Source organism: Taudactylus pleione, unplaced genomic scaffold (assembly GCF_031769625.1).
Source record: "Taudactylus pleione unplaced genomic scaffold, aTauple2 ptg000026l, whole genome shotgun sequence".
NCBI lineage: Eukaryota > Metazoa > Chordata > Amphibia > Anura > Myobatrachidae > Taudactylus > Taudactylus pleione.
Window position 1 is genome coordinate 22,123,097 of NW_028284428.1, and position 13,292 is coordinate 22,136,388.

Here is a 13,292-nt window from a genome sequence, read left to right on the forward strand (position 1 = left end):
TTTGTTTGAGCCACAAAATCATTGAAAATATTGTATAAAATGACCTGCAGGCTGTGTGTATAAGGTGTATATAACACATAAATGCATTCTGTGTGTATATTTGGGTCCCATTCCCAAGATATTTCATTATGATGTGCAATTATTCCAAAATACAGAATATTCCGTCTTCCAAAATACCCCTGGTCCCGAGCATTTTGGATATCGGGGGCTCATCTTGTATACTAGTTTACCTGGTACCTCTGTCTTTGTCCCCTGCGCCCTCTCTGGCTGGCCCACCTCCGCTGTGCTGAGCCCCAGTCGTATGGCTCCGTTTCGACATCCCTGCTAACATACGTACCTCGGCAGCTGTTCCTCTCTCCTAATGATAGCATTAGACAATTATTATGTAGTATATATTCATATATGAATATATATGTGTGTATGTAGTATATACTGTATATGCTGTATATAGAAAAAACAGCAGCACTCCAGGTATGATTGTACAATAGCCGAGTTTTAGTTAGTCATCTACGTCACCGCCGTTTCAGAGCCGACATGCTCTTTTTTCAAGGTGTACAGACAATGACAAATATTTGTCTTTGTCTGTACACCTTGAAAAAAGAGCGTGTCGGCTCTGAAACGTCGGTGACGTAGATGACTAACTAAAACTCGGCTATTGTACAATCATACCTGGAGTGCTGCTGTTTTTTCTTCGACTGTCCCCCCCCAACATATATATATATATATATCCAAATATCAGGGTTCGCATTTGCATGCTATAGCGCGTCTTTTACGCAATATAGGCGGGCAGCACTACAATGTGGCATAATGTGTATCAGGGGGCACAAGCATGTAAAATAATGTTTCAGGTGCACTATGATGTGGCATAATCATACTTACTGACTTCATGTTGGCTTTCTCTGTATAGCAGGTTGGTGTGGCATGGCAATAGGTGGGCAGTATGGGGGCATGGTGGCTCAGTCGTTTTATCGTGGTCCCCGCCTCCCACTGCACAGAGCCGATATTACAAGCACTGTAAAGTGGGGGGTGGGACTACAATGACACGATTCAACGCAAATTGGGTCATCGGCTTCCCCCGGACTGCCCACTTTTGCAAAGTGGGCGGCCACAGTAGAGCGCGGGCAGCAATGGGGGTGTGCGGGCCAGTGGTGGTCGGTTCCAGGACACTTGAAAAGTTTTCCTGGTGGTCAGGAGCACCACCCAATTTTTGGGAGGCTACCAGCCATTTTGTAAGAGTTGGAATGGGCATGATGTGTATTGGGGGGCACTACGATGTGGCATAGTATGTACTTGGACACTAGAATGTGGCATAATTGTTCTGGGGCACTACAAAGTAACATAATGCACTACTATATGGCATAATGTTTACCTGGGGCACTACAATGTTGCATAGGGCCTAATTTCATGAGTCAGACACAGAAGGGCACAATGCAGCATCTATTGGAGGTCGCCTGTCTGTGACCCATGGCACAGACCACACCCCCTGTACAGACTAAACCCCAACAACTGTAGTCACAGCCCACTGTATTGTTCACACCCCCTGCAGAAACTCACAATAGGCCCTTCATGAATGTCAGCTCCAGGCCCATGTGGACCTTAATCTGACACTGGATGGGACATACAGGGTTCGGGAGCTGTGAGAGTTGCCCTCTGCTAACTGAGGTCGGAGGCGGTGCACCCCGTGCGATTGCACCTAGAAACGGTCCTGACTATAATAATACATCTCCCCAATTGTCTCTTATCATCACCTCACATATATTATGCCCTGAGGAGAGCTACAGACATCCACAAGAACAGATGACCAAGAGCATGCCAATTTTCACCCTTACCCATTGTAGGACACGTCATGCACAATCCACCACCAGACCCCATACAAAATGAAAGCCGACTCTAATTATTTCCTGACATATTTACTGTATTATAAAACATGATGAGCTATTATAATCTCTAATATAAAAATGTGTCAGATACTGATAGAAGGTATTTTACCATCCAGGTGGATGATTACATCATACATGCCAACCCTCCCGGAATTCACAGGAGGCTCCCGATTTTTGGGGAAACCCCCCGCACCCCCAGAAGGGTAGGCACGTCTCCCTCATTCTGCCCACTTTCTAGTGAAGTAGACAAAATGGGGAGGCTATTAGCGGCGATCGGCGGGTCCAGGCATCGGAGGCGGGGCCTAATGACGTGATTATGAGAATCACGTCATTTGGCCCCACCCCCTAGTTAAAATATGCACCACTGCGGCAAATTCATGTGTGGGGCAGGGCTTAATGACACAATTTATGCCTGCCTCGCCCCCAACTCCACCCAACTGCTTCTCCTCCCAAGGTTTCTCCCAAGGAGGAGAAATACGAAGTCAGCAAGTCTGCTATAGGTATCTGAGAAGACAGTCACATCACTGACCTGGAAAAGGGTAGACATCAAAAAGTTGATTCTGAGTTAGGAGTAAAACAAAAAAATCAAGTAACTTTGCACCTGGACAAACCAAGGGGTACAAATACATTTCTATATTTTGCATGCACTGTAAATACTGGCTGCTTTTGCATATAAAGTAATAAAGTAATGAAGTGTTTCTACCTATATGCGTGGCGTTATACTCTGCTTTACAGTGCTAGGACCAACAAGTATGAGGTTCAAAGAACTGTGCCAGCTTTAATTGCCTGTACAGTATGCAGAGTTGTAAACATGCGATTGGTGGCATCTGTAGGGTTAAAACATGTGTTTTTAGCTAAGAGTGGTCACACATGAACAGAAAAAACAGCAATGGAAAGTTGTATCAGAGCAGTTTATCTGCTGACAGGAAAAATGGTACCTGAAAAGTTCTACATACTGTAATACCCAAGCAGCTTCCCAGCAGCCATTTAATTACTTGTATGAGCTGTTTTGGAGGTAGCCCGAACTACTGTTTGCAGCTTATTAACATTAACAGCTGTTTTTTTACAAGAAATTTACCTTCTAGTCAAAATTAATTATTTATTGGCAGTTATTTATATAAGCGCACACATACAGTATTACGCTGCACTTTACAGAGAATATTTAGTAATTCACATCAGTCCCTGTCTATTTACTAAGCCTTGGATGGAGATAAAGTCAACGGAGATAAGGTCCCAGCGAATCAGATCCTAACTGCCATGTCACAGGCTGTGTTTGCAAAATGATAGTTAGGTGCTGTTTGGTTAGTACCTTATCTCTGTCGACTATCTCCATCCAAAGCTAAGTAAACAGACCCCCAAATCTCTTTAGCCGGACAGCAAAAACATAGCAGAAATGTGACAGCCCTCTTGGGGGGAAATGTACTAAGCTTTGAAAAGTGATAAAGTGGAGAGTGATAAAGTACCTACCAATCAGCTCCTACCTGCCATTTTTGAAACACAGCCTGTAAAGTGACAGTTAGGAGCTGATTGGTTGGTACTTTATCACTCTCCACTTTATCACTTTTCAACGCTTAGTACATCACCCCCTTAATATGAGCCGTTCTTGTTTGTTGAAATACAGGGAACAAAATGAGTAGGGGTTCCCCCTATTATCCACAACCAGCACCAGGCTATAACTAGGCCAGCTTTCTAACTAATTGCTGCCTTAAATTTAGCATCAATCTCACCGAAATCCCACCAGTTCCGTAAAATCAGAACCTATTGCATAACCCTTTAGATGTGCATTAACAATTCATCCTTTGAAAATGATGCTATCTTTTCTCCTCTTTAGGATAGTCACCATCATTTGGAGATTATTGCTATACAGAATACAGAAAAGTTTCTCTTTGATAGTCAAGATGACTGGATAGTACACTTTTAGAAATTGATACATTATAAAGACCATGGAAAATAACTGGAATCTGTAACTTGATTTTGTAAATTATATTGAAATTGACTTTGCTTCCCATAAGGACTTCAACATTGCTGGAGTCATTAGACATATACACAGGGATGTAGTCATAATGTCGATATTTACAATGTCGACATTCATAATGTCAATACCACAATGTCAACAGTTATGATGTCAACATTGTTGAAATGTCGAAATTGAACACATTGGCATCTGCGACATTCTGCAAGGACTAGAGGGTTATGGCTAGACACTAGGGGGAGAGTTAGGGTAGGCTAGTGGAGGGGAGGTTAGGGTTATGAATTATTGGAAGTGTTGGGGGTTGAAGGTTAGGGATATACTCATCACCAGAATTGCTGGATCTACCGGAAGTCATCAGGACATCACCGCCAGACCCAGAATTCAATGCTGTAGCTGCTAGACCTATTAAAGGGACATTTTTGCAACATTCTAATCGTGTCAACATTCCAAGTATATCGAGATTTTGACCATGTCAATATTCTCATGTCCACATTTGAAAGTCAACTTGATGAACACGCACAAAATATACCTCATCCATATACACATCATCTCAGCATATGGTGCCTAGATATACAGACATAGAGTACCAAATAGCTCATTAGCACCCTGTTGCATGCCACCAGTATACAGTATGCCTTATGTATTACCAATTCAAGGTTACACCATTCTTTTGCCTTTAGTATGTGCAATATCTGCTTACATATAGTATATGTGTGTTTATCCATCTTACTCTAGACACTGTACCATAAAACTTTAGTTTGGACAATTAATTGTTTGAAAAAATATTTCTAGACAGTTTTACAGAAAAAACAAAGTTTTGTGTCCTGAAAACATCTTTTAACTAGGGGTGAGCGGGTTCGGATTTCTGAAATCCGAACCCCCCCGAGCCCCCCCAATCCGAGGCAGATCCGAGTCAGGCTCGACTTTTCCCGCCTGACTCGGATCTGAAATCGAGGCAAAACGTCATCATCCCACCTTCCGAGTCTCGCGGGTTTTGGATCCTATATAAGGTACCCGCGTCGGCCCCATTTTCTCACTCGGCTGTGGACAGTGAAGAGGGAGGGTGGGAGTTAGGGCTGGCTGGGCTGTGTAGTGTAGTGTAGTGCAGAGTAGTGTTGTGCTGTGCTGTGCTGCGCTGTGCTGATGTTGTCCACTACTTCAAAGTCCATAGGGGCTGGCTGTGTTGTGCTGTGCTGCTGTTGTTAATAGGGGCTGTGTCCACTACTTCAAAGTCCATAGGGGCTGGCTGGACTGTGTTGTGCAGTCAGTTCTCCATAGGGGCTGTGTCCACTCCAAAGTCCTGTGCAGTGTCCCAGTCCTAAAGGGGTGCTGTAGTGTTGTCCAGGGGGTGCTCTGTCCATCAGGGGTGCTCCCTCCAAGTGCTAAAAAAATAATATTTTTTCTGTGTTTGTGAATTGTGTGCACAGTAGCCGCACGTGCATCAACAAAGTAGTGCCAATCGTGCGCCTGTGTCATAAGTAAAGGGCCGGCTGGCTTGACCGTTAAAGGGTGCTGTAACCCCCAAAGTACACTCCAAACCAAAAAAATATATATTTTCTGTGTTTGTGAATTGTGTGCGCAGTAGCCGCACGTGCATCAACAAAGTAGTGCCAAGCGTGCGCCTGTGTCATAAGTAAAGGGCCGGCTGGCTTGACCGTTAAAGGGTGCTGTAACCCCCAAAGTACACTCCAAACCCAAAAAAAAATATTTTCTGTGTTTGTGAATTGTGTGCGCAGTAGCCGCACGTGCATCAACAAAGTAGTGCCAAGCGTGCGCCTGTGTCATAAGTAAAGGGCCGGCTGGCTTGACCGATAAAGGGTGCTGTAACCCCCAAAGTACACTCCAAACCAAATAACAAAATATTTTTTCTGTGTTTGTGAATTGTGTGCGCAGTAGCCGCACGTGCATCAACAAAGTAGTGCCAAGCGTGCGCCTGTGTCATAAGTACAGGGCCGGCTGGCTTGACCGTTAGAGGGTGCTGTAACCCCCAAAGTACACTCCAGTCCAAACCAAAAAAATAATAATTTTCTGTGTTTGTGAATTGTGTGCGCAGTAGCCGCACGTGCATCAACAAAGTAGTGACAAGCGTGCGCCTGTGTCATAAGTAAAGGGCCGGCTGGCTTGACCGTTAAAGGGTGCTGTAACCCCCAAAGTACACTCCAAACCAAATAACAAAATATTTTTTCTGTGTTTGTGAATTGTGTGCGCAGTAGCCACACGTGCGCCTGTGTCATAAGTAAAGGGCCGGCTGGCTTGACCGTTAAAGGGTGCTGTAACCCCAAAAGTACACTCCAGTCCAAACCAAAAAAAAAATATTTTCTGTGTTTGTGACTTGTGTGCACTGTGGCTGCACGTGCATCAACAAAGGAGCAGCGCCAAGCGTGCGCCTGTGTCCCATAAGTAAAGAGCCGGCTGGCTCATTTCTTAAAGGGTGGTGTAACCCACAAAGTGCACTACTCTCCAGCAAAAATAAAAAAATATTTTCTGTGTTTGTGTTCGCTTTAGCCGCACGTATATATCAATATAACATAAATGGAGGACCAAACTTTCTCCGATAAAAATAAAATAGGGAAAGATCAAGAACCACTTCCTCCTAGTGCTGTTGCTGCTGCTGGGAGTTGTTCATCATCCCAGAGAGGAAGTAGGAACATCACTACTTTTAGTAAACAATTGACCCTCCAACAGTCCCTAGCGATGAGGATGAAGTACGACAGCAGTCATCCTGAAGCAAAACGTATAACTGAGGCCTTGACTGCTATGTTGGTGTTAGACGTGCGTCCGGTATCCGCCATTAGTGCAGTGGGATTTAGACAATTGATGGAGGTAGTGTGTCCCCAGTTCCAAATCCCGTCTAGATTCCACCTGCATCCTCAAAGCAGCAGTGACAAGCGTGCGTCTGTCTGTTAAAGGGTGGTGACACCCTCAAAGTGTGCTACACAAACAATAAAAATATTGTTCTTTTTTTTTCTGTCTTTGTGAAATGTGTGGGCTGTAGCTGCACCTGCATCCATAAAGCAGCAGCGACAAGCATGCGTCTGTCTGTTAAAGGGTGGTGACACCCTCAAGGTGTGCTACACAAACAATAAAAATATTGTTCTTTTTTTTTGTCTTTGTGAATTGTGTGGGCTGTAGCCGCACTTGAATACTTAAAGCAGCAGCGACAATCGTGCGTCTGTCTGTTAAAGGGTGGTGACACCCTCAAAGTGTGCTACACAAACAATAAAAATATTGTTCTTTTTTTTTCTGTCTTTGTGAATTGTGTGGGCTGTAGCCGCACTTGCATCCTCAAAGCAGCAGCGACAAGCGTGCGTCTGTCTGTTAAAGGATTACATCGGTGACAGCATCCAAGTAGGCATGTCAGACAGTCCGTACCTGTACTGGCAGGAAAAAGAAGCAATTTGGAGGTCCCTGTGCAAACTGGCTCTATTTTACCTGAGTTGCCCCCCCTCCAGTGTGTACTCTGAAAGAGTGTTTAGTGCAGCCGGGACCCTTGTCAGCGAAAGGCGTAGGAGGTTGCTTCCACAAAATGTGGAGAAGATGATGTTCATAAAATGAATTATCAACTCTTCCAGGGAGACCAGCCTCCAGAATGTACAGAGGAACCTGTGGTTGTGGATTCCAGCGGGGACGAATTAATACTCTGTGAGGATGAGGATGTACACAACACTGAAGAGGATGAGGAATCGGTGGATGAGGAGGATGAGGACGACATCTTGCCTCCGTAGAGCCAGTTTGTGCAGGGACAGATTAATTACCAGCTTGTTTTGTGGGGGCCCAAACGAACCAATCATTTCAGCCACAGTCGCGTGGCAGACCCTGGCGCTGAAATGTTTGGTTTGTTAAAGTGTGCATGTCCTGTTTATACAACATAAGGGTGGGTGGGAGGACCCAAGGACAATTCCATCTTGCACCTCTTTTTTTTCTTTGCATTATGTATAGTTTGGGGCCTAGTTTTTCAAACTGCCATCCTGTCTGCCACTGCAGTATCACGCCTAGATGGGTCACGTGTTTGTGCCGCCCACTCGTGTCGCTTAGCATAGTCATCCAGCTACCTCGGTGCAACCTTTTGGACATAAAAACACTATTGTGAGGTGTGAGGTGTTCAGAATAGACTGGAAATGAGTGGAAATTAAGGTTATTAAGGTTAATAATAGCATAGGAGCAGAAAAACCCACACATTCTGTGATTTTAGCTGTTTTTATGCTTTTTTTTCAAAAAAATACAGATCCAAAACACAAAACCCAGAACCCAAAACACGGAAGGGTGGTTTTGGCAAAACCAATCAAGATCCAAAACACGAAGAAAGATCCAGATCCAAAACCAAAACACGAAAAGTGGCCGGTGCACACCCCTACTTTTAACTCACTTTTTTTTAAACTATTTGAATAATATGCCAATATTATTAATCTTTCAGCCTACTCCAGCACAATTTGCATATTTCTAGTTGTAAATACAATGATGTAGCTGTTTCTTTGCATTGTAATTTTATTCATACAGTTAATAAGAAATACAATATAATTTACTTGCAAAAAGGCGTTAAAAAAGTTCAAGGTCTTTTCAGCCTACAGAGATTTCTTTGCCCAGCATAACCAAAATATGTAGGGTTTGTTCTATATCATTCTCAAATTATAAAGGTGGCTGCCAGCCGAAGTCTCCCACTTCTGGTCTTTTAGAAGAAATAAACTTACAAAAAAAGTGTTTTGCAGATGTGGAAAATTGACGCCCCTGCCCTTTCAAGATAACTGTAAATATTTGTTTCTACCTTTAAAGTGAAAGTTATACGTACAGTATATAGTTTTTATGTTTGTCAGGGCCAGATTAACACAAGGGCTGGAGGAGCTGCAGCTCCATAATTCATAAATAAATCCTTCCTATCATTCTCTGCCAGTAGCAAACGCAGGATTTCTAGAGAAAGGTTTCCAAAGGCTTGATTTTAGAGTGAGTATGGCCAGTCCAGGAAGAGGGCATGATTAGCCCTTAACCAGCTTTAATATGCGTCATACAAAGTGTATTGTGCGTCATTATTCCAGCATATACAGGACTAACGAACACAGTAAGCCATTAGATGCAGCAGTAGGACCATTCTGCCTGAGCTAAATGTTTTTATTTCCGATATGAACACCAATCCAGAGCATTGGAGCAAGTCCGGGAGACTATGGGAACAGCAAAAGACTAAAATGTACATATTAGTCTATAGCAGTGCACACCTAACAGTGCATGTTTTCCAGATCTCCTAGTTGGTGCATTGGTGTATTTATTACATGCTGACATGTGTTAAGATCCATAGGCGGTGCTAATTATATTACTATTTCCATTGTGGTCATGGTGTGGGCTGGGGAGGGGGGTTTCCAGGCAACCGGAAACCCCCCTTGCCTATGCTCCCCCCTATTCCATCAGATGACATGCTAACATAATAAAAAAATTCTGCATGCTTGATAGCTACTTAACTATTTCTTAAGTGTTTTTTTAATTAATTTTTTCATACAAACACAAATAAGAAAAACAAAGACACAAAACAGAAAAAATAATGGCAGTACATTAGGAAAACACATAGGGTACAATAATAGCGGTGTATATTTGAAAATGAATAAAAATCACACAGATGGACATGGCTCTGTAATCCTGGAGTCAGAAACATTGTACAGGTATAGCATTAATAGAAATGTGCAGCATCATGTGAGTCAGTGAGGGGGACATACAGCAGGTTATTGTACATCAGGGTGCTAGTCCATCACTCCGTGAGCGAATACTCATCATATTGGTGAGTCAGAAAAAGGGGGAAGTATCATTTTGAGAATGACACTTAAGCTGGCCACACATTTGAAGATTATCTGTCCAAACAGCCGACTAGTTGATTGGTTGGAATGAAAATCTGGTAAGGTATGAAAGCAAATGACAATCAGCAATTTGCTCCCAAATGCCGGAAAATGGACAAAAACTGTTGTGTGAACAAAATGTTTATATCAAACATTTAACAAACTTATCTGAACGACCATTTTCATGTGGTTCTGGCATTTAGGAACATATTGCTGATCATCATTTACTCCCATACGTTACCAGATTTTCATTCCAACCAATCAAATAGTTGGCTGGTTGGACAGATAATCTTTAGATGTGTGTCCAGCTTTACAGTAATGTACGAGGATTCAGCATTTCTAGCCAGGTGTACATTTCTTTCATGGCCAATAGTGTTATTAACCAGGATAAGCATGCACCATAATCAGGACCTGTAGAGGCCATCCACAAGCAGGCAATGCAAACCTTAGCATGCTTATAAGTATTAAGAACATACTGTACTGTCTAGTATATGTATCAAAAAGGTCCTCATCCACAACTCTCCAGGAGCATACAATACGGGTCATTATTGAGCAGGAGACTCCTGTCTGAGAAAGCTTGATCTACAAAGCAGTCCTAAAACAGGTGCCAAAATGTGCCCAAGGGGAGCATTGCATTTGGAGCATGTCGGCATAGACCAGACTCCAAATCTAAATAAATAAACAGGAGTCAAGTACATTCTGTGTAAGAAGAACAGTTGATCTGTTGGAAGCATACCAAGGTGGTTGAGACCTGGGTACTCTCTAAAGCCGTTCTCCACATGTCTTCCCACAGGGATCCTACGTCTATCTCCCACAAAGCCCTGAAGCCTGACAATTCTGCATCGTGATATGCTTGCATAATAGAGGAGTACACACAGGATGTCATGCGATGAGGCTAACCATAGTTACAATTGTGGGGATTCTTGTTTGGGTGGGTGTGTGAGTGGGTGAGATGGAGGGTATATCTGACACTAAACAGCATAGATACCACTCCCCACCTGCCCCACACTATGGTCTGCAGCAATATGAATTTAAATAGCCCTTTAGCCAGGGCTGAAACTAGGATTTTTGTCACCCGGGGCAAGGCCATAATTTGGCGTCCCCCCTTAAAAAATGCAACATAGAAAATGAAAAGGGTGTGTTTATTTTTAAAACAGTAATGCCCCATTATGCCACACATTAATGACCCTTATAACACATTATCTATTTTCCCTACCATATGCACACACACTTATACACTAGGGTTATTGTTTTTTTTCTTGGGAGCCAATTAACTTATCAGTATATTTTTGGATTGTGTGAGCAAACAGCAGTACCTGGAGGAAACCCACACAAGCACAGGGAGAATATACAAACTCCACACAGTTAGGGCATTAGTGGGAATTAACCTTAGTGCTGTGAGGCAGTAATGCTAACCATTTAAAAAGAAAGAGGTTTATTTACTAAGCCTTGGATGAAGATAAAGTGAACGGAAATATAGTACCAGCCAATCAGCTCCTAACTGCCATGTCACAGGTTGATTGAAATATGACAGTCAGGAGCTGGTTGGTTGGTACTTTATATCTGTCCACTTTATCTCAAGTCAAGGCCTAGTAAAAAGATCCATAATTCTTAACATGTTGTAAATCTAAAAAAAAAAAAAAAAGTGATATGTGTATGGCTGATATGGCTGGGGGAGGGGTAGATAGAATAATATTGGGAAGAATCTGGTTACAGTGTGGGAGGGAGATGTGATATGGTGGAGATGAAATAGTATAGAGAGAGATGAACAGACATGTGGGACATAAGATGATATGAGTAGAGACATGAAATGATGATGGAATAATATAGGCAGTGAAGGAATAGCATGAGTTGGCATTATATGATAGTGAAAGGAGAGCGAATAATGAATTACATAACTGGAGAGGAATTACTGTATTTGCAGAATTTGTAGCAATTTACCAGAGGGTGAATGGAGCAATAGAATGAGGAAGCAGAAGGATAGAGAAAGCTTTGGAAGTAGGAATGTGAGGAGAGCAAGGAGAGAAGGAGGGGCACAAGTGATTGAAGATAAATTACTCCATTGCTATCTGTTCATAAGGATATACTGTAAGTGTTTTATATGCAAAGCCTACTGTAGTTTATCAACAGAGCTATATCTCTATTATATGCATTATGGGCCTGACTTTCTGCTCTAAAGAGTGCTAAGCTTTTAGTATGCACTAATACCCATGGATATAAAGGAAATTAAGGTGTGCAAAAGCTTAGCATGATGTACAGTTATAAGCTACTATGTGGTAGCCATGTCCTCTGCAAAGCTTACTACAGCCCCACAGCACTGGCAAAACACCTTACCAGCGGCATGATGCTGTCTATAGCAATAGGTCCATAAACTTTTCACCTCCATATTCTTATGTTCTACACTAAGTATTGCATTTTATATTGTAGTAGAAGTTTAACTTTGTTGTCTATTATATTTTTGGGGCAATTTACTTTAGCAGGATACGTCCGCCTCTTGAAAAAGCCAACTGGAGCGGGGAAACGTGTCGAGGAAAAGGAGAACTTTGTATCTAGTGGCCTAGCCCTGGTATTAATACCCATTTGGATGTTGGTGACCTGGCACAATACCACATGAACAACTGTGGAGTATAGACCATCCAACTCCAGCGGGAAGCAGCTGCGACTCGTTGCACTGTGCGGCCACAATCGGAGGAAATTTTCTTTTATAAAACCTGATGATTAAGTGGACTTACTACATACCCGGTTTATGAGAAAGCACTTATTACACTAACTGCATGGATATCGCAAGTACGGGTGAGAGCCTGGACCTCTTGATACTACAGCATGCTCCCATTCCTTACACATTGCTACAAATTTTCTACTGAGATTACCACTAGTGGATACTTAGCTATTCATGTGAACTGTGTGGAAACATTTATTACCAGTGGTAAGTGGTGTGTTATTGGATCCTAATAAGGCTATATGGAGCAGCATTAAGCGATGTGTCAGTGAACTATATCAAGGCTATACGGGACTGTGAGTCTATATGCTAAAAGTTGTTTTATATATGGGTCTTTGCCACTAGTCTACATTTTGTTTTATGTAGATGCTTTTATATATGTTTTAATAATAACACTTGTGTTTATGACCCCACTCCCTGGAGTTTTATATGATTGTTGCAGTATTATATGTATTAATACACCAATAAAGTGCTAAACAAATACCCCCTTGTTGTGTGTGACAAGTGCCACCTACTACTGTATATATATGCATATATAGGTATATGTGTGTATATATATATATATATATATATTTTGTTTATCACGCAATTTAGCAGGATGCTTGGCTGCAAACATATCTGCCATATATGGTGCCCGCAACATCGCTTCTCTTCCTGCGCATTGCTATGAGGTGCAAAGGCAAACTAGTAATGTTGCTACCCGTGATGTCAGATTCCAGAATGGCACCTCGCGGTCATCACATTTAATTGAATTGCTTTAAAACTACTTTCTCTGCTTAATAAATCACTTAGAATTTGTTTCTTGTATTTGCCTGGTTTGTATGAAAGTCTGTACTCATCTCAAGTCACTGACTTGTATCATTAAGTAAATTGAATTTGCAATACATGCTGCAACAGACTTTCCT

General features: G+C 42.3%; 1 protein-coding gene across 1 annotated transcript in view; it reads right to left on the reverse strand.

The window, feature by feature from the left end:
- Positions 1–13,292, reverse strand: part of P2RY8 (P2Y receptor family member 8) — a 67,794-nt gene that overhangs the window by 44,104 nt on the left and 10,398 nt on the right. The gene's annotated exons all lie outside the window — the stretch shown is intronic.